Below are 27,207 nucleotides of genomic sequence, written 5' to 3'. Positions count from 1 at the left end.
TGGTGGCGCAGTGGTTAAGAACCCGCATGCCAATGCAGGTGACACGGGTTCAATCCCTGGTCCGGGAAGATTCTCACATGCCGCGGAGCAATTAAGCCTATGTACCACAACTACTGAGCCTGTGCTCTAGAGCCCGCAAGCCACAACTACTGAGCCCACGTGCCACAACTACTGAAGCCTGCGCGCCTAGAGCCCGGGGCTCCGCAACAAGAGAAGCCACGACAATGAGAAGCCCGTGCACCGCAATGAAGAGTAGACCCCACTCACCGTAACTAGAGAAAGCGCACGCAAAATACTGAGGACCCAACACAGCCATAAATAAATAAATACGTTTATTTTTTTAAAAAAGAATTAATGAATACATAGTTTCTTGGAGGTGAAAGGGAGTTAGTAGGCAGGGATTTATTATTCTACATGGAAGGACCATGGAAAGGACCATATTCTAGAGTAGGAAGACCCAGGTTGGCTTCAGTCTTCTCATCTGTAATATTATAAAAAAAGAAACACCTCTCTCAAAGTCATTGTAAAGATTTATTGAGAATATATATGAAAATGTCCAATTCAAAATGGGCACTCGACAAAAGTTCATTGATGCTGGATCAAATAGTCTAACACCTTGATACCTTAGGGAGACCAGTGGGTTTTTCTGGACATTCAGGATTCTGAACCTCAGATCTCAAGAATGAAGACCAACATCAAAAAGTGTTTATTCGATTTGCCAAACTGAAACAATGACTACCTAATTTTAAGGAAGAATTCATCATTAATTTTATTTCATGTTTAATATAAAATTGTGTTCTCTTGTACTTCCAGATTAATTTCTCAACATCTTAGTTTGCATGTGTGTGTGTGACTCCCAAACCTAATTATATATCGGAATCACCCAAGGTGTTATTAAACCTACAGATTCCAATGCAGGGAGTCTCACTCAGAGAAGGTCTGGAGTAGTTGGAGAGGTTCCATTTTTATTAAACTCCCCAAGTGATTCTCCAGGCATCACTGAATTACTGATAAATCCATTCACTGAACACTTTCTAGGAATTTTTTCTCCTGTGTGGACTACAAAATAGCATTTGTTCACCAAGTAAAACACTGAACTATATTGCTATGTCGGAAGAGAACATAGTGGAGGAGGGGAAACATTTTCTCTTTGCCTTACCATAATTAAAAAATAATAATAATAACATTCTGAAATTCTGTGAATGCAAGAATCTCCTGAAAAAGAAGAATTTTCTGCCAAATCTTGCCTATCTGAATTATCTTCATTCATCATTTCAAAGGGACTTTTCAATCAAAGGGAGCTCTAAGTTCCTTCCTACAAGGTGATAGCCTCATTCTAATGAAAGTCATAAGACAAGAAAAGTCAAGGGTCTTAGAGAAAAAAGAATTTGGGAAGAATTTTAAGGATCTGCCACTATTCAGCTACTTATTAAATCTTCCCAATATCTCTGATCACTTATGTATTCTGAACCACATTCTTGATCTATAACAATGCCTTTGTTAGATCATGAATGAAACCATTTTTATTAGCTTGCCAATTCACATTTCTGTTCTCACTGAAAAGCATGTCCTCAAACCACAACCTGGATAATTTTGAGCAGATGCAAGCAGATTACTTTCAGTATTACGAAGCTTTCTATAAATTAGGAGTTTGGGATTAACAGATACACACTACTATCTACAAAATAAATAAACAACAAAGACCTACTGTATGGCACAGGGAACTGTATTCAGTGTCTTGTAATAACCTATAATGGGAAAGAATCTTAAGAATATACATATGTGTGTAAGTGAATCATCACTTTGCTGTACACCTGAAATTAATGCATTGTAAATCAACTATACTTCAATTGAAACAACAACAACAAAGCTTTTCTAAATTATACAAACATTTTTACAACCAGAAATAATGTTCTTGGACCATTAGACTCACTTAACATTAAAGCAGTAACAAAATAGTTTGGGGTCTTTTAGAAAATTATTTCAAATCTTTCTGACTTCCTCCTATATATACGCCAAGCAACAACACTTTTTCTTAAGCTTTCTTTCAACTACTTTCAACAATGAGTTTGGATCAGTATTAAAAAACAAAAACAAAATGCTAAACTCAATGTAAACACGACCCCTAAAATAAAGCCAGTTAAAAGAAGCACAGAGGGCTTCCCTGGTGGCGCAGTGGTTGAGAATCTGCCTGCCAATGCAGGGGACACGGGTTCGAGCCCTGGTCTGGGAGGATCCCACATGTCACGGAGCAACTAGGCCCATGAGCCACAACTACTGAGCCTGCCCGTCTGGAGCCTGTGCTCCACAACAAGAGAGGCCGCGATAGTGAGAGGCCCGCTCACCGTGATGAAGAGTGGCCCCCGCTCGCCGCAACTAGAGAAAGCCCTCGCACAGAAACGAAGACCCAACACAGCCAAAAATAAATATATAAATAAATAAAAATTAAAAAAAAAAAAGTTAAAAAAAAAAAAAAAAGAAGCACAGAGATTTTACCAGTCATCTGCACCTAGTTAATTAGTGCAGTTTGAGCCCTGGGTAGTTCCATTCCTTTCCAACCAAACCAAAGAGGAAGCCCTCATAGTCTCAGGTTGTCTCCATTAAAAGAAAGCACATGCACTTTAAGAATGTGGAGTTAAAATGCCAAGTCCACCAGGCCAGTGACCCAGGAATTTCCAAACGTTTACTCATGTTCTGAGGAGATGATTTTACTTTTACTTTACATTCCTGTTCAACCTTTTCTGTACCCTACAGAAAATGTCACTAACAGTATCTGGAAGCTCGGGGGCTGGGAAGAGCGGGGAATAGGGTATTCTTTAATGGGTACAGAGTTTCTGTTTGGGACGATGAAAAAGTTCTGGAAAAGGATAGTGGTGATGGTTGCACAACATTGTGACCGTACTTAATGCCACTGAATTGTACTCTTAAAAATGGTGGTTAGGACTCTGTGCTTTTATTACTGAGGGCCTGGGTTTAATCCCTGGTGGGGGAAATAAGATCTTGCAAGACGCCTAGAGGGGCAGGAAAAAAAAGAAAAAAAATGGTTAAAATGACTAATTTTATGTTATGTGTATTTTATCACAATAATAACGATGAAAGAATAAAAGTACCTAGAAACAAAAAACCCACAGGCTTAAGGAGCCTGCCACCTGGGGTGGAGGTGCTGTGACCCATAAAGCTGTAGTGTGTTTGTCCTGGTCTGGCAAAACGAAGGTTCAAATGTAGTACTGGATGGACATGTAGGGAAGTGTAAATCACTTCTTTAAACTGGACAAAAAACTTCACCCCAACATAACCCTCTGCCAGTGCTTCTCAAGCCATCATATGCAAAGGGTCCCCTGGGGACCTTGATTGAGCAGTTCTGGGTAGGTCTGAAGTCCTGTATTTTTAACAGGCCCCCAGGTGATACCGCTGTTGCTGGACCGTGAACCTCACTCAAAGCCGCAAGGCCCCAGCGCGCTTGACGTAAAGACAGTCACCCTATCAATCTAACCCTTTAGAACCACGGTCCCCTCACCGGGAAACGCGGAGGGTTGATCATGTGTTTGAGAAGAATTGGCTAAGAACTTAACTTACCTACCAACCACAGTTTGTAAAAGTGCGCTGAGAAACTTGGATAGAAGGCCTGACTGAACGGAGCCTTCTAAGAGAACCCACTCACCTCCGGGACTAGCAAGCAGCCGCAGCTGATAAGGATAATTGACAGCGGCAGTTTCGCAGAAAGCCCTCAAGCCGACTTCAAAACAGTCTTGAAAACACCCTTCTCAGGCTCGAAGAATGCCTGGAATTCAGTGGCCTTTATCCAACATAAAGATGTCCAACTCAGTTTTGACTGAGTTCCCTATAGAAAAACCTCACAATGTAGCCCCTGAAGACTGACAACACCCAGCATGTTGACAAGCTCGGCCCCTCCCTTACAAATGGGTCATAAAGTGCAAAAAAAAAGTTCTCCCAAACTCTGCCGAGCTGGGAGCACAGATCTCGGCTCCCGGGCTGCGTGGGCTGACAAGCATCTCCGGGGCTCTCAGGTGTGCGCACTTTCCAGGCTCCGCAGCTGAAACTCCGCCGGCAGCCCAGGCAGCGCCCACCTGCTCTCAACTAGCCAGCGTCTCCCTCGGCCCGCGTAAATCCAAGGCCCCAGATCCTGCCCGCTCCAGATACTGCAAACGCTGACTGCGCCAACAGAAACTCAGAGGCCCTTTTCATCTGGTTCAAGAGAAGCTCAACAGAAAGTGAAACAGCTCCCATCCCTTGGGGGAGAAGGCTCCAGGACAGGTAGGAAAAAGAAGGTGGCTCCCAGTCGCCTGTAGCTGCCCCAGCTGCGCGCCCAAACCCACTTCCAGATGAGTCCCCAAGAGAAACCCCGTGACGGTCATCCCGGAGGGGGGTATGGGGAGGCAAAAGTCAGTTAAGCATCCCCAGAAAGGGAAAATAATCGATGCCCAATAAAGTCCAGCCCGAATCCACAGGGGCATGGGGTGACAGAGCATTTACTCACGCTGCCCCCCACCCCCGCCCCCCATGACGGATCCAGGGCGCAAGCGCCCCGCCGCAGCCCGCAAAGCCTTCCCCCGCCAGAGTCGGGACCGGAGGGAGATATCCCGGGCGCTGCCGGAGCGCGGAGGCTGCGCCTGGGGCGGCTCTTCTCGGGCCTCGCGGAGGGCAGCGCCGGGACGCCCGCGGGCGCTCAGTGGCCAGCTAGGGACCGGGAGGACGGTACTCGCCTGGAGGCGGGTGGCGGCCGCAGTCGGCGGAGTCGGGGGCAGGGCGAAGGCGGCTCTGACGGGCGCCTGGGAGCCTCCGACGCGGCGCCGGCTGCGGGGCCGGTGTCCACTGCGCTCCCCGTGCGCGTCGCCGGCGGCGCCTCGCGGAGCCGGAGTGCTGGAGGCGGCCCAGGGAGTGGGCGGGCGCGAGTGGCCTCGGCCGCTGCTCCTGTGTATTATTGTGACTCAAGCTATTTCCTGTTTGGAGGTTTGGGAGAAAGGAAAAAAAAAAAAAATCCAGGGTGGGGGCAGGGTTATCGGGGCTGCGGTGAGCCAGAGAGCGGCGGCCTGGAGGGGACGAGGGTGGGCAGCGGCCGTCACCTTCTTCCTTCGAGCCCCCGAGGGTGCCTAGCGCGCGAGCCGGCAGAGAAATGCAGTTTATTGCAGCGCTACTTTGGGGTACTGGGAAGGACGGAGGGTGGCTCACACACGCCACCCAGTGTTGGGGTAGAGGCTGCGGCCGCAGGGACCGGTTGGTCACTCCAGCCCGCGCGCCCACTCCCCTGCCTCTTTCCTTCTCTGCAAAACTGCTGCTGAGCTTTCTTCTCCCCGCCCCCCGCCCCCCCCACCTGTGCTGCCTTCTTTCTTCGTGACCTGGTCGGCTTTTCGATCCCTTCCAGGGGTGTGAGCTAGGAAGGGGTGAGCGTCGCTCCCCTTTCAAAAACTACGGGAGGATCGTTGTGGACCCTTGTGGGTGTTTGATTGGTGGTATTGACGGGGGGGGGGGCGGGGGGATGGGAAGGCAGGTTAATTATTTTGGTGGAAAGTTAACTTATATGATCAGCTTCCGTTCCCCTCCTCCACCAACCTCACCCTTAGCCGGATCACTGGGTCTGAGGCCCCAATCCGGAAATACCGGTTCCTCCCGCTGGGACAATAGGTGAGGGCGGGAGCGTTAACCCGAGGGCTGGCTTAGTCACCACGGGAATCTCTGCTCCGCTGGGAGGGCAGAATCCTCCTAGTGCCCAAGCGTGCAAGCAGGTGCCGCTTCCATTTAGTCTTGTTTAAAATCCTGGGAAGGTTATGGGGACTTACTGTTTAATGGGTGCAGAGTTACCATTTGGGATGATGAAAAAGTTGTAGAGATGGATGGTGGTGTTGGTTGCACAACTATGTGAATGTACTTAATGCCACTGAATAGTGTGCTTAAAAATGGTTTGAATGGTCAATTTTATGTTGTGTATTTTACCACCAAAAAAAAAATCCTGGGAAGATCATACCCTCATTCATTCAAGACAGCTTTGCTTATGATTGCCAAGCCCCCCTTCCCTCTTCCCTTACACAAACGTTTGCCAGAAGTAATGGAATAAGTAGAACTAAAGTTCATTTAGTTTAGACTTTGGGGGGTACCTATCAACAAGTTATTCCAAGAAGTGAGTAGATTGAGCCTAGAGGACAGTACAATTTTTAAAAAGATGAACAGCAAGATGAATAAAGGTGTAAATAGTGTCTTACTGCTTATCTAAGAAAGCAGGAACACATACATACATTTGCTTATGTATTTTTTAAATGGAAAGATAAATTATTAAATAAAATGGCTACATATTTGGGAGAGATGCAACAAGGTGGAAGGTACAAGGATAGAGGCTAGACTTCTCTGACTATATCTTATTTTGTAGATTTGACTTCGGAATGATGTAAATTTTACATAATTATGAAAAATTAAATCAAAAATTTAAAAAGCAAAATGCAACTAATGAGTGTAGGTATCAAGTTGGTGGCTTAACCATGCAAAGGGAAATTATGTGAGGTGACTTTAAAACACAATTATTTGACTCTACATCCCTTAGGAATATACCCTAAGGATGAAGAGAACGTTAAAAAACAAAACATAAACTGCTTTTCAGTAATCATAATGTTATTAGTAATTTATGTTAGTGTTCTTAAGAATCAGTTTTTCAGAATAAAAGAGATAAATACAAAATAAAAGTTAAGCAATATTAAATTTGAATTGGAATTATCATTTAGAACTCATGATATACTTTACTTAAAAAATGTTTTTCCAAGGTCTTTTACTCAAAATGTCCACCAAACAGTGACCAACCTAGTAGGAATAAGCACTCTTAGATCCCAGACTGTAGTCTCTAAATAGCATTTTTCCCTGAAAGGAACTAGACCTACTTGGAGAAGTGATTTATTTTAGGTTAAAGGTAAGAAGTACCCAAAATAAGACTGGAGCATCTTGTCAATTCAGAAAGCAAGGAAGCTATCAAAAACTAATAGGTTCGGGCTTCCCTGGTGGCGCAGTGGTTGAGAATCTGCCTGCCAATGCAGAGAACGCGGGTTCGAGCCCTGGTCTGGGAAGATCCCACATGCCGCGGAGCAACTCGGCCCGTGAGCCACAATTACTGAGCCTGCGCGTCTGGAGCCTGTGCGCGGCAACGAGAGGCCGCGATAGTGAGAGGCCCACGCACCGCGATGAAGAGTGGCCCCCGCTTGCCACAACTAGAGAAAGCCCTCGCACAGAAACGAAGACCCAACACAGCCATACATACATACATACATACATACATACATAAAAAAAGAATGTAAGCAGACAAGAATATCATTAAAAAAAAAAAAAAAAAAAAAAAAACTAATAGGTTCACATGAAATGGAAGCGGAAGCCAACCCGTAGAAGCACCCACTGGCTAAAGTGGGATAAATTCGAGCATCAGTAAGGAAAATAACTGCAATGAATTGAGACATATCAAATATGTATATCTCCATGATTCACAAGGATACTTAAAAATGGGGTAAAAAAACCTGATTGGTTACCTTTGCAGATGCAGTAGAACTAATTCATTATTTTGAAAGCTGGTAAATTGCAAGAGAGAATTACACATTTTACCTGCCTCTTCTGGACTGTATCTAACACTTCATATGTACCACTTCAGATCGTCTTTGCCTCACCTGTCTCTTATTGCAGCCACTGCTGCAGCAGTAAGTTCTACGTGGGCTCTTTCCACCTTCTTGCAGGAACAACCCAAATAACCTCATCTCCTACCTTCCACCCCAGCACTTCCCTGTTAATGCCAGTGTGGGGATCCATGGAAACTAAGTGCCTATGCATACACCACCCTGAAGGGTGGGTGAGTTAACGTTTCGTGGTCTAACCTAAGACCAGTGGGGGATAGAAGCTGATAAATAAATATTCCTTCCTTTTCTCCCAGGACGAACTGTCCTGAAACTCAGTCTATATCACTTCTCAGAAATCAAGGCACAAAGAATCAATCAATCAGGTGCTTGAAGCCGCAGCCTACCGGGCTTGAATTGGCTCTCTCTGCTTCCCCCACTCCTCACTTCTTTCCCTAGGACTATGCTTCCAGTAAAGCCCATGTCTCAAGAACTCTGCTTCCTGGGAAACCCAAGCTAAGACCCATACAAACTGTATCTCAGGGTAACTAAATAGTTGATGAGGAAATTATTCTAGCAAATAAATAAGAATATCAGCATTTTCCAAAACCCTATAAAATAATGGATCAAGGCAATGGTCATCAATGGCCACTAATCTCACAGAAAAGATCACCAGACATTATGTGCAATATGATAGAAATATGCAACACTGCAAATGACACATTCTTGCCAAAAAAGAGCAAACCTGAATCTGATCAAGCTTCTAGATCCAACTACCAGTTTAGAGGAACTACTGGAATAGAGGAATGTGTTAAGGATGATCAACAAAATCCAGAATGTGAGAAACTCAAAAAGACAAATGACCCAGTTTCCTCAAAAAGTAGCAAGGCATTAAAAATGATGGGGGAAGAAACGTATAGATTAAAAGACTTAAGTGATACCAATAAAATACAACATGTATTTCTTGTTTGGGTCCTGATTCAAAATGGTGAGATATTTGGGGAAACTTGATAGTCCCTAAGTTAGTAAAATTTTAGGGAAAATTTTTAAATATTTTAATCACATGCCACTGATTTAATCTACTGTATGGAGTTGGTGTTGCTACTACATGTGTTTGGGTGCCATACTCACACACACACACATATACAGACACACACAAAATAAAACACCTGTTTAATTTCTTTCTGTATCTGAAATGAAATGAACATTTCAGAGAAGACTTGGATTCTGGATTTTCTTTCAATGTGTTCAGGTAGGAAGAAAGGGACTCTGGCTGGCCCAGCTGGTAACTGACATTCTCTTTGTCTTTCCCAGCCACTCTTTTCGTTCTGGTTATGGGCTGTATGTATGCCGTTGTCTGTGCTTTCCTGTAATCGGCAAAACAGCATTTTCAGCATATTCAGTAATAAATATTTCCACTCTGAAGACTAAACTTTGCAAAATCTGCTCTTAGAAATAAAAAAGAGACACTTCCATGGACCACAGGGACAGTACTCTGAAAAATGGGACAAGAACTCTGGGTGCTGACTCAGAGCTCAGCAGAGGTTCCCTTCCCACCACTGACACCAAGTCAGTCCCACAGAAACCGTCTTGCCTTCCCGGGAGACAAAGCCCTATTCTGCTGCCTCTCGTGACAGGGAGCTCTTGTGTTCTGTGTCCTGAGGTTCTGCAATCAATACTGTGCTTCACCTGCGGACTGGACAGACAGGATGGGGAAAGGGTCAAATCACAGTCTAAAGTGGGGCACTTGCCTTGGTGAGATAGGTGTTTTCTTTATGGGCAATAGGTGCATTATCGAGCCCCCAAAAGAGCCTTGTTTCTAGTTTTGACTTTGCTACTTGCTGCCTGTGTGATCTTGAGTTTTGCACTTTTTTCCAGTTTTATTGAGAAATAATCATCATACATGACTGTATAAGTTTAAGGCGTACAGCATGATGGTTTCATTTACACATATTGGGAAATGATTACCACAATAGGTTCAGCTAAAATCCATTATCTTGGATATTGATATCCACCGTGAATATTGATACAATAAAAGGAAAAGGGGAAAAAAAGTGTTCTCCTTGTGATGAGAACTCTTAGGATTTACCCTTTTAACAACTTTTCTGTATATCATACAGCAGTGTTAGCTATAGTTAGCATGTTGTATATTACATCCCTAGTATTTATTTATGCTATAATATTTATCTTATAATATCTTATAATAATATAACTGGAAGTTACCTTTTGGCCATCTTCCTCCAATTCCCTCTGCAATGCTCCACCCCCCAGGCTGCAAATTTATATTTAATTTCCTTGAGTCTCAACTTCAGTCTTTCACTCTTTGACCTGGCAATTCCATTTCTAGGCATCTAGGTATCTACCCCCCAAAACAAATATTTACACACGTATTGAAAGAAATATATTTAAGAATGCTTATTCCTCTGTGTTAGAATAGCAAAAAATTAAAATTAAATGCCACTAAGAGAATGGCTAGATAAACAATGGTACATCTGGATGATGTGCTAAATGTATTTTGGTGCCTTTCAGGGTAGTTTTTTGTATGAACTAATCAGAGGTTTGCTTTGGTTCCAAAATGAGTACTCAATTAATTAAAGTTACAGATCCCAAACCCTAGTTCTTCTTTAGGCTTTAATTTTACACATTTTTGTTATTCTATTTTGTAAGTCTAGCTTTTATTTTCACCTACAAAATTTTATTATGTTATATTTGATACATACAAAATAATATAAGTACCATCTATGTAAGCTTGGGAGCATATAATAAAATGAATACAGGGATCCACCACACTATTAATCAATAGAACATTACCTGGACTTCCCTGGTGGTGCAGTGGTTAAGAATCTGCCTGCCAATGCAGGGGACACGGGTTCAAGCCCTGGTCCGGGAAGATCCCACATGCCACGGAGCAACTAAGCCTGTGAGCCACAACTACTGAACCTGCACTCTAGAGCCCGTGAGCCGCAACTACTGAGCCTGTGCTCTAGAGCCCACGAGCCACAACTACTGAACCCATGTGCCACAACTACTGAAACCCGTGCACCTAGAGCCCGTGCTCCACAACAAGAGAAGCCACCACAATGAGAAGCCCACACACTGCAACAAAGAGTAGCTCCCACTCTACACAACTAGAAAAAGCCCGTGCGCAGCAACAAAGACCCGATGCAGCCAAAAAATTTAAAAATTAAAAAAAAAAGAACATTACCAGTGCTTTTGATTATGCCACATGCTTGCAAATCCTACTCAACCCCCCATCCATTTCAAGGTAATCACTATCCTAATTTATGCATTCATGAAAAAAATTTTTTTTTACCAAGACATGTACATCTTCCTAAACAATATATTGTTTGGATTTGCTAGTTTTTGAGCTTTATAAGAATAGAGTCACACTGTGTGTAGTCCTCTGCAACCAGCTGTTTTTCACTGCAAATTATATTTCTAAGATTTATTCAGCTTCTTGAGTATAGCTATATTTCATCCAATTTTATTCCTGTATAATATTCCATTTCTATATTTGATTTTAAGTTTTCCTTTGCATAAAAGGATGCCCACCCTCTAGGCAGATGATTACTTTCTTAGTGAACTTTAAGGAAAAGATTTCAGACCATTTCAGACCATCAGAATTTGCAGGCAAGAAGAGTGACTCTTCTTTTCACTCATCAAGGAAATACATATATCATCCCCTGTCTTTGGGGATAAATACATATATCATCCCATACTTTGCCTAAGTATGTCAGAGATGCATAGCTACCAGAAAAATGCATCTGGGTGGAACTCACTAAACATCATTTATTCTTATGCCAGTCACTCCAGAATTTCAAGAAGCCTTCTAGCCCACATCCCTAGGCTACTAATTCTTCCTTCTACTCATAGAAATGTGCACCTTCCACCCACTTGAGAAGGTTTTATATTTCTTTGGCTCTTACAATTTGTAAATGTCTTTTCTTCCTAATTCTTAAGACCTTGGGACTTAATGAATCCTGCTTCTTTCCATATACCTCTCAACTTAGAACCACACAACTCTAGCAGATATTAAAATGACAGCCAGTGAAAGTGGTAAAAGTTGTTGAATCTAGTGGAGCGTATGTGTGTGTTTCCTATACTAGTCTTTCCACTATTTTGTATGTTTGATTTTTTTCCTGTATAAAAATTGAGGGAGGGGGATTGAATTGAATTCTGATGTCTTTCTTGGCTTTGTCTGATTTGGGAGTCACAACTTTTTAAGCTGTTTCTGCTGACCGACTCTGAGGAGCGCTCTCCATCAGTTAAAAGCAGTGAGCTAATCTATATGAACCAATATGCGAAGTTCTTCAAGACATGTTGCTAAAAAAAAAAAAAAAGGGCAATCACAGAACAATACATATGGTATGAACCTGTTTTTGCAATAAATACATGCATATCTATATGTAAATGAGTAGAAAAAGGGCTGGAAGAATGCTCTGCATCTTGGCAACGGTGGTTAACTGGAAAAGTGAGTGGGAGAAGCTGTGATTTAGGGGGAGAGTTGAATGGTGGTGAAGACAGACCTGAATTTTGGGGGTACTGTTTTGAATTTAATTAAAAGCAAAAGTAAAATGAATGCGTGGGGTGGCCTGGAAGACCTGCCAGCCATCTTCCGACTGACACCTGCAGTGATCCTAGGGGGATGGAGCACAGCTGTCTTGAGGGGGACTTGGTGGGAGGTCGTGGTCATGGGGCTCTAGTGCTCTCTGAAGATTGAATGAGGCCTGCTGCAGCTCCGAGAAACAGGCCATGATTGCATGGGTCAAAGGACTGCTAAGTGCTCTTTCAACAGTCCTTACCCTGGCCTCATCCCCAGACACACCTGAGAGCAGGGTTGCTCCTGGGCCAAGGCCCTCCTCCATGGGGCCAGAGCAGGCAGCAGCCCCACCTTCCCCCTGGGCAAAGGCAGGAATGGGGCAGGTAAACACCCCATGTGTGGCTGCCAGTCACAGTGTTGAGAAGCAAGTCAAGAGCCATGCTCAGCAATCACTGGGTTGAAGATTACTTTGATCTCCGTGAACACCCTTTGTAGTCACTCTACTTTGACATGACATCTTAAGTCATCCAATGTATGATTCTCTGTTTAGAGCCAGGAGGTACCTCTAGATTCATAGTTCCTATGGCCAAAGCTTTGGAAGTTTTTCTAAGAAAATATCAGTTCAAGTAAGTGGCACACTGCCTGCTTTATGACATTCAACAATGTTAATTATTTGGACTTTGACAAACAGCTCATAAAAATATAGTACTTTGTCTTGATTACTTGTTAGTCCAAAGATCACTATAGTTTTAGTTAAGCTTCTGGTGAATATTAATTTTAAATATGCATGAGAAGCATACTTTCCCTGGTGCTGGAATTTCCAGGGAGATAGAAATATATAGAGATATGGATAAATTCATTGAACAACTTAGTAGAAAAACAAGGATGTGATTATTTATAGTGTCTCGTGTAAAAATCATTTTTCTCACTATGATGCTGAAAAAGCTCAAAACAATAAACTAATAGTTTTGTAATAATTACAACTGGTATTTACATGTATAGATCAATCGTAGAAGTTAGAGGCTGAGATACAGTTGAATTGCACCTGTGCTTATTATGCATCGGGTAATTGTAGGGGTATTAGGGACATGACCAAAATTATGGGCTCACATTTTAATGAGTATTTATTTGGCATAGAATGCCTGTGACACTAAACTGATTATATAAGCATGTTAATTGATTGAGGGATTCTTCTGCTTAAGTCAATAGCCACAATTTAAAAGCACAACAAAAACCCGGGGCAGGTGAGGGTGTGTTGACCCTGCTGCATTGCTATTACCTTTGGAAACCGCTCCAGCTGTTTTAAAAAGTATTTTCAGAAAATGCATAAAGATTTTTTTTTTTTAAAGAGGTTTCTTTTTTTTTTTTCTTTTTTAATTTGGCCACTGGGTGTCAATCTTTTTTTATTATTTATTTATTTTTATTTATGGCTGTGTTGGGTCTTCGTTTCTGTGCGAGGGCTTTCTCTAGTTGCGGCAAGCCGGGGCCACTTTTTACCGTGGTGCGCAGGCCTCTCAATATGGCGGCCTCTCTTGTTGGGAGCACAGGCTCCAGACGCGCAGGCTCAGTAATTGTGGCTCACGGGCCCAGCCGCTCCGCGGCATGTGGGATCTTCCCAGACCAGGGCTCGAACCCGTGTCCCCTGCATTGGCAGGCAGACTCTCAACCACTGCACCACCAGGGAAGCCCACGCATAAAGATTTGTAAAAAAAAATCATTGACCCTGTGATTTTACACTGGGACCCCTATCTTAAGCTAATAGTACAAATGCAGAGAAAACTATATGCACAAAACTTTTCATCAACATATTATTCATAAGAGCAAAAAATGAAAACAACAGAAATATCCAATAATTATGGGAAAGTAGGGTAAATTAAGGGATATCCACTAAAAGGAACACTATGTGGGTATATGTATATTAAGTATGAAGAGTATGTAGCAATATTTATTCAGCCAACAAATATTTATTGAGCCAGCTTTACTATACTGTGCTAAGCACAAGTGATACAGTGATGAACAAAAAAATGGAGACAGTGTTGTCCTCATGGAGCTTGTGGATAACACTTACAATATAATATTCAGTGTAAATGACTGACTACAAAATTCACATACTAGGAGTACCCCAACGCAAAAATGAAATGCATAGGCAAAAGGACAGAAACAAAATAAACCAAAATACAAACTTTGTGGTGTTTTGGGAGACAGTAATGGCACAGATGATTTTCCCCCTTCTTCATCATTTTACAGACTGTATTGAGTATTTTTTTTATTTCAAATATTGTGAGATATATAGAAACATCAAGAGCTACTATTGTTAGCTGAAAAAAAACCCCAGAATAATAAGTAGTATGGATAGAATAGCTGCAGCTCTGCATGCAGATGAACAGGGATTGAAAACAATTGTGCAAAAAGGAAAAGTATCAGGAAGAGCAATGGGATCTGAGCTAACTCATTTTTCTTTTTAACAAGTGCATGTTAATCTGTTGCTTCAAGTCTTGTAACAATGTGTACTTTAAAAAGAGACTTGGAGGGATATCTTCCTTTGCCAGTTCAGGAACTCTAGAGAGAGGCACACGGTACAGGAGAAAGAGCATTGGGTAATGAGTCCCCCAGACCTGGGCATACATCCCAGTGTGGTGACTTTCCAGTTGAGTGACTGAGGTAAGCTCACTGGATTTACCTGAACCTGTTTTCCCTTTTAAAAATAAGGCTAATATTACCTGCTTCATAGATTGTTGTTAGTGTTAGAATTTATGTATCTACATACACAGAGGAAAAACTCTAGAAGAACATTGTATCAGGATTATAATTGGCTATAGATAGCAGAATCTCAACCACAGTGGCCAAACAAGATAGGCCTTTATTTTGTTTCACATCACGAAATATCTGGAGGCAAACAGTTCCATTTTTGTTTGTTTGTTTGTTTGTTTGTTCTTGTACAGCAATTCTAAGAATAAAGCAGGGGACAAGAAAAACCCAACAACAACACAGAGGACAAGGTTTTTCCATTCTTTCTGCTCTGCCATCTTTGCCTGTGTTTTTTGGGTTTTTTTTAATAAATTTATTTATTTACTTATTTATTTTTGGCTGCATTGGGTCTTCGTTGCTGTGCGTGGGCTTTCTCTAGCTGCGGCGAGCAGGGGCTACTCTTTGTTGGGTGCAGCGGGCTTCTCATAGAGGTGGCTTCTCTTGTTGCAGAGCATGGGCTCTAGATGCATGGGATTCAGTAGTTGTGGCTTGTGGGCTCTAGAGCACAAGCTCAGTAGTTGTGGCGCACGGGCTTAGTTGCTCCGCGGCATGTGGGATCTTCCTGGACCAGGGCTCGAACCCATGTCCACTACATTGGCAGGCAGATTCTCAACCACTGTGCCAGCAGGGAAGCCCTTTGCCTGTGGTTTTGATCTTCATGGGTCCAAGACGGTTCCCCCACCTTCAGGCATCTAGTGTACAGTGTAGGCAAAAGCCTGCACCAGTTGAGTCTGCCTATGAGCTTTCCTGTAAGCTTTTGTGCTTACATAAGCCAAACGTAGCTCCTAAGGCGATTCCTAGTTCCTCACTCACACATACTCATACACACTTACTCTAGCCTCTCAACTCTTTGCAGATACTGCTTACACCTGGCACAGTGACACATAATATGTGCTCAATAATGTGTTGAGGGACTTCCCTGGTGGCGCAGTGGTTAACAATCCGCCTGCCAATGCAGGTGACACGGGTTCAATCCCTGGTCCGGGAAGATCCCACATGCCGTGGAGCAACTAAGCCCATGTGCCACAACTACTGAGCCTGCGCTCTAGAGCCCGCGAGTCACAACTACTGAAGCCCGCGCACCTAGAGCCCGTGCTCTGCAACAAGAGAGGCCACTGCCATGAGAAGCCCACGCACTGCAATGAAGAGGAGCCCCCGCTCGCCACAACTAGAGAAAGCCCGCGCACAGCAACAAAGACCCAACGCAGCCAAAAATAAAAAATAATGTGTTGAGTTGAAAAATTAAAGTCTCCTCATCAAGGTATGATTCCTTATTGAATAATAAGTCAAAAGTAAAATATTAATTTCTTGACTTGATATGAGTAAAGGCTCCTGTCAAGAAAGTTCTATATGTTCCTTCACTAGGAAATACCCACAGTGAGGAAAAAATGAAAAGCTACTCACCTGGCTCCCAAGCCATCCTACGACCCACATTGTCCAGGTTGCTTTGCGTTGGGCTAGCTAATCTGAAACCCAGGAGACAGAAACCAGAGGCTGTCCAGCGTGTGGCCTGTTTGGAGAGCATGGTCCACGAGCACGCCCAGGGATGGAGCAGCCCCAGGTGCCACGTGAACCTTCCAGGAGAAGAAATATGTCCTGAGTGCAGGTCTGGCAACTGTTAGGCAGCCATGTCTGCGAGAAAGTGTATTGAGAACTGAAGAGTGACTAAAATGAGCTGACTTCATTATCCTTACCTATGGTTCCCAAGGCAACAAGGCGACAACCCCCTTAGGATCTTAGGTAATAAGATCCTTTCAAACACACTTGGGAGATATCAGTTGTCTGTTGCCTGCACCTGCCTAGTGGGATATGATTCATTGGGTTTCTGCCTTCTGGTGAGCCAGAAAAAAGCGCCCTGCAAAAGTCTATCAGTTCTTACTTGTGTGTTTTCAGGTCCCACTGATATATACCAAATACCACCCCCCAACAAAAGACCTCCTGTTACAGACACATCCGCAGTGTGTAGAAGGATGTGGTGTTGAGTAATTCCTTCCTGCCCAGACCCAGATTGTTGATTCATAGCATCCTAGCTACTCATAAGATTGGTTCAAGCAATTGCTTGCTTTTCAGAATTACACAGAGAAAGGGTATATAAATCTACAATCCCTTAGCCACAATTCTGAAATTTCAGAGTTTTGTCTCTGAAACCAAAGGTTCGGTGCTCAAACTAATCTGGCAGCAAAATCTGACCTGAACTGTTGATGTAAGTCTGTTTATGATCCTTATTTATTCTACCTAGTACAAATAATCATACATTTCACTGGGAAATATATCGATGGGTTTAAATAATTCCAGACTCTGCTGGAAGTATCACGTAATGCTATGTAGTATATGCACCACATTTCTGAAAAAAAATTCTGAATTCCAGAACATATGGCCCAAGAGTTTCAGATAAAGGATTATGAACTTGTAAAATTAAACCCCAGGGAGATGTGTAGTTAGTGATAGGTTATTCAACACATCACATTGTACTTGCAGCTTCTTTATAAACTGTAGAGTCTCTGCTTTCCCTGCCCAAACACACAATATATGTAACCCTAACTATTGCATGCTGTATCAGCCCTGTAGAAAATTTTGCAAACTCATTATACACACCCCCAAATTCTTTTTGTTTTTTTGATGTGGACCATTTTTAAAGTCTTTATTGAATTTGTTACAATGTTGCTTCTGTTTTATGTTTTGGTTTCTTGGCCCCAAGACAGGTGGGAATCTTAGCTCCCCGACCAGGGATCGAATCTGCAACCCCTTCATTGGAAGGTGAAGTCTTAACCACTGGACCTCCAAGGAAGTCCCTACATACCCCCAAATTCTTACACTGTGAATTTTCACTAACTCGGCCTCTGTTAACAAGGATCGCTCCTCCTTACAGGCAAAACAACTCCATTTCCTCTTACTGCTTTTCATATCAATAAGAAAACAAGCACCCACCTTGGGCAAACATATTTAAGTTTCTATGCAAGTTTCCAAAGAAAGCAAATTTGAAGGGCAACTCAAAGGAGGACAACATGTTCAATTTCTTTTGTGTATCCCTTAATTTTCTTTATGTGACTGTGGCACAAGGCTTGGTGTTGCGACTCCTGTATGATATTAGCACAGCAAGTTAATCTTTCAAATATCCAGCTAAGTCAGAAATCATGATTTGGATCTTTCATTGAACAGGAAGAATCGGATGCAGAATGCAGAACATATGAAGGTTTCATGGATGACAAATTATTAGGTTAGCTGAACAGATTAAGGTCTAAAGGTATTTCTGGTGACCAAGTAGAGGAGATATAGGCATGTCCCTGTTTTCCTCTGTACCTAGAAAAATGGAATGTACTCAATAATGTATGATTAATTACTCCTGCACAGGGGAAACTTGTACCAACAAGCTAAAGGACATTCCAAAGGAAACTCATGACTCCTCAATCATATCTGATGGAAGAAAGTTCTATAACTCAAAAAGGATACTCAGTAAACTTCACAGCCTCATGAATTGTGTTCACAACCACCATATGTTCTTTGATGCAGGATCCCAGGAAAAATATGAAGATCCTCTTCATGATTAAAGCGCTTGTGCTTGGCACTGAATTGTCGGTCTCTTCATGGATCTGGGTTGACATCTCTGCTAAATGCATTACTTCCAGGAGAAAAGTGACTCCCAAGTCCCTTCTTCTTTGTGCTCTGGAGGTGGGGTTTTAGCTACACCAAACCTTATTATATCAACTCTCACCTGGGCTATTGATGTCGTCTTAACTGTTTCCAGGGTGTGGAACACACTAACCTAAGCTGTGCACAAAGCTTGTTCTCACTTCGCTGAGGCTGCTACTCAGATGCTAGTGTATTAGAGAAGTCTCCAACTACTCTAGCAAAAAGAGCTCCACCCAAGACAGTTCTGGAGATGGATGGTGGTTATAGTTGTGAAACCTCACAACTCAGATTGAGACTTGAACCCACGGGGTGGGACTTGAACCCATTGTCTTTTATTTATTTATTTATTTTAAAATTTATTTATTTATTTTTGGCTGCATTGGGTCTTCGTGGTTGTGCGCGGGCTTTCTCTAGTTGCTGCGAGCAGGGGCTACTCTTCATTGCGGTGAGCGGGCTTCTCATTGCGGTGGCTTCTCTTGTTGCGGAGCACGGGCTGTAGGTGCGCCGGCTTCAGTAGCTGTGGCTCAAAGGCTCTAGAGCGCAGGCTCAGTAGTTCTGGCGCACGGGCTTAGTTGCTCTGCGGCATGTGGGATCTTCCCCGACCAGGGCTCGAACCTGTGTCCCCTGCATTGGCAGGCGGATTGTTAACCACTGCGCCACCAGGGAAGCCCCCCACGGTCTTTTAATTAAAATCTTGCACACCTATTCTCAGGACTTAATGAAGCTCAGGTTCTTTATGTCTCAATGCAGAAGGAATTCAGTGAGAGACAAAGTGATAGGTAAGAAGTGGATTTATTCACAGATACACATTCCATAGACAGAATGCGGTCTGTCTCAAAAGGCAAGAGCGGCCCCGAAATATGGGGTGGTTAGTTTTTATGGGCTGGGTAATTTCATAAGCCAATGAGTGGGAGGATTATTCCAACTATTTTGTGGGCGGGGCGGAGATTTCCCAGGAATTGGGCCACCGCCCACTTTTGGCCCTTTATGGTTAGCCTTGGAACTGTCATGGCGCTGGTGGGTGTGTCATTTAGCATGTTGATATATTACAATGAGCGTATAATGAGGCTCAAGGTCTACTGGAAGTCGAAATCTTCTGCCATCTTGGACCTAGTTGGTTCTAACCAGTTTATATTGTATCCCCAATAGCTGTCATTCTTTTAAAGGTTGTGGCCTGCCCTCTTCCCTCCTGTTTCAGTTATACAACAAAGTGAGTGTACTTAATGCCACTGAACTGTAACTTTAAAATGGTTAACATGGTAAATTTTATGTTATGGACATTTTACCACAATGAGAAAAAAAAAAAAAGACAAAAAGGAAGAAAAATAGCTCCACCCAGCACACTTCATCCTTCTCACCTGTTTCTTTTTCCTTCTTATCACATCAATACCCAACACTGTAGATTCATATGTCTATTATCTATACTCCCCCAGATGAAAGGATGATCCAGGAGAGCTGATGCTTCATTTGTTTTCTTCACTCCTTTTTTTTTTTTTTTGGCCGCACCATGAAGTATGCGGGATCTTAGTTCTCCGACCACGGGTCGAACCCATGCCCTCTGCATTGGGAGCACGGAGTCTTAACCACTGGCCCGCCAGGGAAGTCCATTCACTCCTTTATTTGTGATGCCCAGAACAGTGCCTGACACATTGTAGATACTCCTAAAGATTTTCTGAGTGAGTGAATAAAAGCAAGCTAGCAAGCTAGGTCTGAAACTAGTATTCCCATCTCTAGCTTCTCTCCTTCTAATCCAATCCAGTTTAGACACTGACCCTAGAATTACCTGGGTTTTCTTTTTAAAACATAGATCTGATCTTACTTATTCCTGTGCTCTCAAATTCTGCATGTTTAGAAGAAAAACAAATACTATTTCTAAAAGGAGAAGAAGAAATAACAAGTGATAACCACAGAATGTTACCTAGATCATCTAGTTTCTCTGCCTGTCAAAGTCTCATATAAGAGTTAAGATACTAGGTCATAAGCAAACCAACACCATGAATAACAGCAACAAAAAATTCCCCAAACCAGCTGTGGCTTTTTACTGTAGTAGAAGTTCCAAATTTAATAAATGGCATGACATTTTAATTTCTTTGAAGGTAACAGTCCCAGTACAATAATTAATACAGCCATATAATTTATAAGCATGTCTCTCTTTCCCCCAAATCACTTCATGGAGTAGGGATACAGGAGCGTAATCCAACTCCTTATCTATAGATTCATGGCCTCTACAATCTAGACCCTACCTGTCTTTTTCCATCTCCTCTCCACCCCATTGTAGGGGAGCAAAATTTGCTACCCCGAATACCTCTTTGGCATGAGGATTAATTTAGGCTGGAAAACCCAGGAAGTTTTTCTTCTTACCTTCCCCTTAACTGCCTAAATGAATTCTCATAAAAAGCCTGTTCCTGCTAGAAAAATGGTACAGATGAACCGGTTTGCAGGGCAGAAATAGAGACACAGATGTAGAGAACAAATGTATGTACACCAAGGGGGGAAAGTGGCGGGGGGGAGGGGAGGTGGTGGTGGGATGAATTGGGAGATTGGGATTGACATATATACACTAATATGTATAAAATGGATAGCTAATAAGAACCTGCTGTATAAAAAAATAAAATCAAAAATTCAGAAAAAAAGCCTGTTCCTAGAATAGAGCTATCACCAGAGACATCTGCAAAGATGATGGACTAGTGTGGTGGAGAGGCAGGGCCTGGCGATCAGCGTCCACTCTGTGTCCCATTGTCTCTGCACGGCCGGCAAACATTTATTTACCGAACATTTGCTTTTCCATCTTCATGTGCACTACGTCCCAAACCACTACCCCCAATATCCTCTTTTGTCTTTAGCTGAAGATGATACTTAAGGTGAGGGTTTTGGCTATTTCGGCGAGTTAGTTTTCCTGGCTTTCTCCCATGTATAGATGTTATTAGACTTCTGTTTGATTTTTCTTTTGTTAATCTGCCTCATGTTAATTTAATTCTCAGACCAGCCAGAAAAACTTAGGAATTTGTTCCTCTCCCACACCGTGCTCCCCACACCCCAGCAAGAGTATACTTTTCTTCTCACTTTATCACACCCGTGTTCTTCCCCTCTTCCTTCTTCTCAGACCTCCCCTGTATCCAGAACGTGCCCACTTCCCCCTCCAGCTGACCCCTTTGTACCCCTTTCCCCTCTCCACCTGCCGCCGTTGTGCTCATCCTTCAAGACCCTCTCCTCCCAATCAAAAGTGTGGTGCTCCAAGGACAATGGTGCTTCAAGGACAAAGGACGACCCTGCCTGAAAAGTTTCAGCGTTACACCCCGTACCGGACTCTTAACTGCTCTCCCTACCAAGTTGCGATGGTTATGAAATTCCTGAGCCCACATGGGCGATGGGACCTGTCCCAAATAAGGAAAGGCATCTGGCCTGTCCCACTCCCACCCTATAGAAGGAAGGTATATCTGCCTCGACCAATCAGTAAACAAAATTTTCACCTCGGACCATTCTTTTGTTTTCTGGCTATAAAAGCTGATCAATAGCACATTATTTGGGCTTGACTCTGCCAGACTACTTGGAAGTCGGCCCGCTGTTCTGGCAGTGACAGTGACCCTTTCCTCTAATAAGTTCTATCTTCTTTACATTCTGGCTTGCGTCTGGAAATTCTTTTCCAACCCGCGTTCGGACCATGACAGGAAGCAGTTGCCGACTTCCTTGAGTCCATCTGGTATTTTAAGCCTCTCATCAAGCACTATTTTGGGTTTCGATCAAGGTTCTGTATGCCTCTGCCTCTCTTCATGACCAGACTGTAAACTTTGAGAGGAGGGTGGCAGTGTACACAATAGGTGCTCAAAGTGCGTCTGTCAGAATTGGCTTCTAGTCATGTGTGCCTCCAGGACATTACACTTCTCCACAGCTAGACCCTCTATGAGGCTGTTGTCCATCAGCTTTAGGCATGGATGCTGGTGGCTGTGTCCTGCCAGGGCACGGTGATGCCAGAACACAGAGACTTCACTGGCAGAGAGAAGAGAGAGCCCTGTCTGCGTCCACCTGGCTGAGCCCTTAGGCCTGGTGGAGTTTCCGAGGGAGTCACCAGGGCAGATGTTTACTGTATCTCATCAGAGGAACAAAAGGGCTTCTGATAAGCGGATCCTGAAACCGTGGAAAGCAGAGCTTTGTCAGCCTCTACCTTTGAGGCAGCGTGGAGGGAGAAATCCGTGTTGACCTGCAGGAAACCCCATGGTCTGGTCATGTCACCACAGACATCTCTCTCATGGGAGAGTCCAACCAGGGGCCAGTGGAAGATTAGATGGAGTTAAGTTAGAGAACCAATGTGCAAGCTGCAAGACTCATGCACAAAACTTGACTGATTTCTGGAGTATGAACTAAGAGAATAAACATTTTTAAAAATTTTGTTTAAGTTACTTGAGAATTATGATAGACAGCAGAACAAACAAAAACAAACTCAACAACCATTCCAAACAAATACACTTCTGTTGCTCTAGCTACAGCCTGACTCCTCCTTTCCTAAATCTGACAGAGATGTCCTACTCATCTTTCTCTTCTCCCGTATTCCCGACAGAACTTCAGCAACCCTGAGCAGGAAGAAATTCAGGAAACAGCGGGTATGGGGACAAATCCTGGATTTTTGTCCCAGCTCTGCCTCTGACTAGTTGTGTGACCTCGATTCACCTCTCTGGGCCTCAATTTTCTAATGTATAAAATGGGAGAGGTGGACTAGAGCAGAATAAAACGCCAGTTCTAATAGATTTAATAGGTTTTCCCAAAAAGGGTTTTGAATCCAGATGTCTGGGAAATTCTGGGCTGGAAAGGTTTCTGCACTGCGGGACTTCTCAGATGTATGCATTGTAACTTTTCAAGAGGGAGAGAAGTGCTGGGTGTCCCAGATTTCCTTGGCCACAGAATTCTTTTATTCCCATAAACCCCTGTGACTCACTTGGGTAGATGCTGGAATGGAGAATCTCTACGTTTCCTTTCCAAGCTTACTTGCCCTTCCCACGCCTGGCCTCACTGTGACTTCTCTGGTCGTGTTCTACCGTATTTTGCACGAGTCCCATTTTGTCCCATCGGCTCATCTCCCAGCCATTATCCTTTCAGTGCAAACAGAGTAACATGGGTTTCTTCATTTCTCTGAAAATCTAGATGCATCGTTAATTGTCAAAATGTAAAAATGATATGACTATTTGAAAACAATGCAATACAGGAAAGTACAAGTAAAGAAAATTAAAGTTTACCCCCAATTCTCACCACCCAGAAATAATTCTAACAAAGCATTTTTAAACTGAGCCAGAGGATTCTACAATTGGCAAATTTTTATTTATTTATTGCTTCAATTACAAATGTATATGGCAAAATCTTTAAAACAGATTGAAGTTTTAGAACTCCTATATGTCTGAAACATTGAGTGATGATTTATTAATTAGGGTTGTTTGGATATTGGGGGAGGGGTTGTGATAGGTTGAAGTGTGTCTCCCCCCCACCCCAAATATATTGAAGCCCTAACCCCTAGTACCTCAGAATGTAAACTTATTTGAAAGTAGGGTCATTGCAGAGGTAGTTACATTAAGATGAGATCAGGACTTCCCTGGCAGTCCAGTGGTTAAGACTCCACGCTTCCACTGCAGGGGACACGGGTTTGATGCCTGGTGGGGAACTAAGATCCCATATGCCACATGGCGTGCTGCCCCCCCCCCAAAAAAAAATTACATATGCTTAACATCCTCCTATGGACTTACCTAGATCTTAAGCCTTACAGTAAATTGTATTTACCACAATAATTATTGAACACCAGCACAGCACTTAGCCCACCATATCTGCAGCATAAATAGAATAGCTTTTCAGTTTTGCCCTAGCAGTTACACCACTTTCCTCTTCCACTAGAGAAACCGTAAAGTAATGCAAGAGGGTGAGTGAAATGCCCGTCAGATGGAGCACCAGCCCGGATGCCTTCCACTCCCAACCAGGCATCAAACCATGAAAATGCAACAGCCCCGCCGTGGCTAACTCTCCTCCCTGGTTCAGTCTCCACTGTCCCATTTCCTCCTGCCCACCACTCACCTAGGGCCAGAGGATCTATTCAAAATGCACAGCTACTCGGTAGCGTCCTCTTGAAAAAAACGCACTACATAAGAGCTGTAAGTAGAATTTTTCAGTGTCTTACTGAGGACTATAGCCTGGGGAAACTGTTCTGAAGCTGGAAGGGAGGAGCCAGGATATATATGAACTTTTTTGCTGAGAAAAACATGTAGTCAAGCAGAAAAATATTGTTGAACAGACATCTCAAGTTCTTTCTTTCTTTTTTTCTTTTTCTTTCTTTCTTTCTTTCTATTGAAGTATAGTTGATTTACAACGTTGTGTTAATTTCTGCTGCCCAGCAAATTGATTCAGTTATACACATATATACATTCTGTTTTTTTTGTTTTGTTTGTTTGTTTGTTTATTTATTTATGGCTGTGTTGGGTCTTCATTTCTGTGCGAGGGCTTTCTCTAGTTGTGGCAAGCGGGGGCCACTCTTCATCGCGGTGCGCGGGCCTCTCACTATCGCGGCCTCTCTTGTTGCGGAGCACAGGCTCCAGACGCGCAGGCTCAGCAATTGTGGCTCATGGGCCTAGTCGCTCCGCGGCACGTGGGATCCTCCCAGACCAGGGCTCGAACCCGTGTCCCCTGCATTGGCAGGCAGATTCTCAACCACTGCGCCACCAGGGAAGCCCACATTCTGTTTTTTTAAATATCCTTTCCCATTATGGTTTATCACAGGATATTGAATATAGTTCTCTGTGCTATACAGTAGGACCTGGTGTTTATCCATTCTATGTATAATAGCGTATATCTGCTAACCCCAACCTCTCACTCCATCCCTCCCCCAATCCCCTCCTCCTTGGCAACCACAAGTCTGTTCTCTATGTTCATGAGTCTGTTTCTGTTTTGTAGATAGGTTAATTTGTGTCATATTTTGGATACCACGTATAATTGATATCATATGGTATTTGTCTTTCTGTTTCTGACTTACTTCACTTAGTATGATAATCTCTAGTTGCATCCATGTTACTGCAAATAGCATTATTTCATTCTTGTTTAGTGCTTTTCTATGTATGGAAACATGCAAGAATCTGGGGTCATTGAAAAATTTCCTTAGATATGTATCTTAACTATCTAGGGGCTGGTATATCCAAAGCACAGAATGCTTCCTGTTTTTCTCTATTCTGAATTCCCCCAAGGTACACTGCAGTGGATAATGGCTTGATCCCTATAAAACTGGAATGGCAGGCAACATTTTTTTCTTTACAATAGAACCATCTCCAGGGAACATTGTACAGTGAAAAACAAAGCGTGCACACACACACACACACACACACACACACACAAACCCAAAATCAACTACTTGAATTAAAAGAATCAATCAGTCAATCAAAGAAAAAAAAAAAACAAGGTGCTGGACTGTTGGTACAATGTAGTATCTTTTATAATTTTATTTTTAATTTTTTTTCCTTTTATAATTTTAAAAAGCAGTCTTACATATCCTTGGATAAACATAAGGTGGTCTCTGTATGCCTATAGTATGCACTCTTTTGACAATGCATTTTATTCGTTTACTTTTCTACTTCTTCCAGGAGACCATGACTTCCTTGAGAAGAGGGAATGCCTTCATTGACCTTTGTATCCTAGCACGTGGCTTGGATCAAATAAGCAATCAATAAAAGTCAGTTGAATAAAGGAATCATTAAATAAAGGCAGAAACACTGCCTTTAACAGTTTCCTTTTCTCAGTTAAATTTACTAAGCCAATATTTTAACGTAAACACAGATCCATCAAGGGTGTATGTCACTTCCTACCATTTTAAAGTTTTTTTTTAATCAGGAAGAGTCAGAGGCAAAAAAAAAAAGTCGTGAAATTAAACACACACACACCAGAAACATCTAATTAGACCAAAACAAAACCAACTTACAAGCCTTGGCTCATCGTCTATGTGCACTGATAGCTATGTGCACTGATCCTATAATTTATGTCTACTAAACACTGTTATTTTCCTTCTCTGGGCATTAGGCAACTCAGGAAAGGGTTCCAGAAAATTTCAACACTACTGGAACTCATGATTATTAATATTATTAATACTGTTTATCTTTTTATTGGCCAGTCTTCTATACTCGTGTGTCTGATCTGAGATAAGAATGTATTTATAGGATTGCAGCCAAATGCAGCCCTGAATGCTTTCTTTTTTTTTTTTTTTTAATAAAATTTATTTATTTATTTATTTATTTTTGTCTGTGTTGGGTCTTCGTTGCTGTGTGCAGGCTTTCTCTAGTTGCAGAGAGCGGGGGCTACTCTTCGTTGCGGTGCACAGGCTTCTCACTGCTGTGGCTTCTCTTGTTGCAGAGCATGGGCTCTAGGCACGCGGGCTTCAGTAGTTGTGGCACGCGGGCTCAGTAGTTGTGGCTCGCGGGCTCTAGAGCGCAGGCTCAGTAGTTGTGGCACATGGGCTTAGTTGCTCCGCGGCATGTGGGATCTTCCCGGACCAGGGCTCAAACCCGTGTCCCCTACATTGGCAGGCGGATTCTTAACCACTGCGCCACCAGAGAAGCCCCCCTGAATGCTTTCTGCTGGTAGTCTCTGCCTTCCCAATATTGACCTCGCTTCCCAAAGCCCCTAGGAAACTCCTCTCCTTTTCAAGTTGCCCTGGGGATTCTTCTTTTGGGTCTC

General features: G+C 42.9%; 1 protein-coding gene and 1 long non-coding RNA gene across 4 annotated transcripts in view; one reads left to right on the top strand and one right to left on the bottom strand.

Moving 5' to 3' along the window:
• Positions 1–4,902, bottom strand: part of TJP2 (tight junction protein 2) — a 132,878-nt gene extending 127,976 nt beyond the window's left edge. The window contains exon 1 of the mRNA XM_057548625.1: positions 4,725–4,902. The gene's annotated coding sequence lies outside the window, so the exon portion shown is untranslated. The remainder of the gene's footprint in view (positions 1–4,724) is intronic.
• LOC130708437 (uncharacterized) overlaps positions 3,960–27,207 on the top strand; it is a 147,530-nt gene continuing 124,282 nt past the window's right edge. For all 3 annotated transcript variants that reach the window (XR_009008642.1, XR_009008641.1, XR_009008640.1), the window contains exon 1: positions 3,960–4,275. This is a non-coding gene — a long non-coding RNA (uncharacterized LOC130708437). The remainder of the gene's footprint in view (positions 4,276–27,207) is intronic.

This window comes from Balaenoptera acutorostrata, chromosome 6 (genome assembly GCF_949987535.1).
Source record: "Balaenoptera acutorostrata chromosome 6, mBalAcu1.1, whole genome shotgun sequence".
Taxonomy (NCBI): Eukaryota; Metazoa; Chordata; class Mammalia; order Artiodactyla; family Balaenopteridae; genus Balaenoptera; species Balaenoptera acutorostrata.
This window is presented reverse-complemented; position numbering and strand designations above follow the sequence as displayed.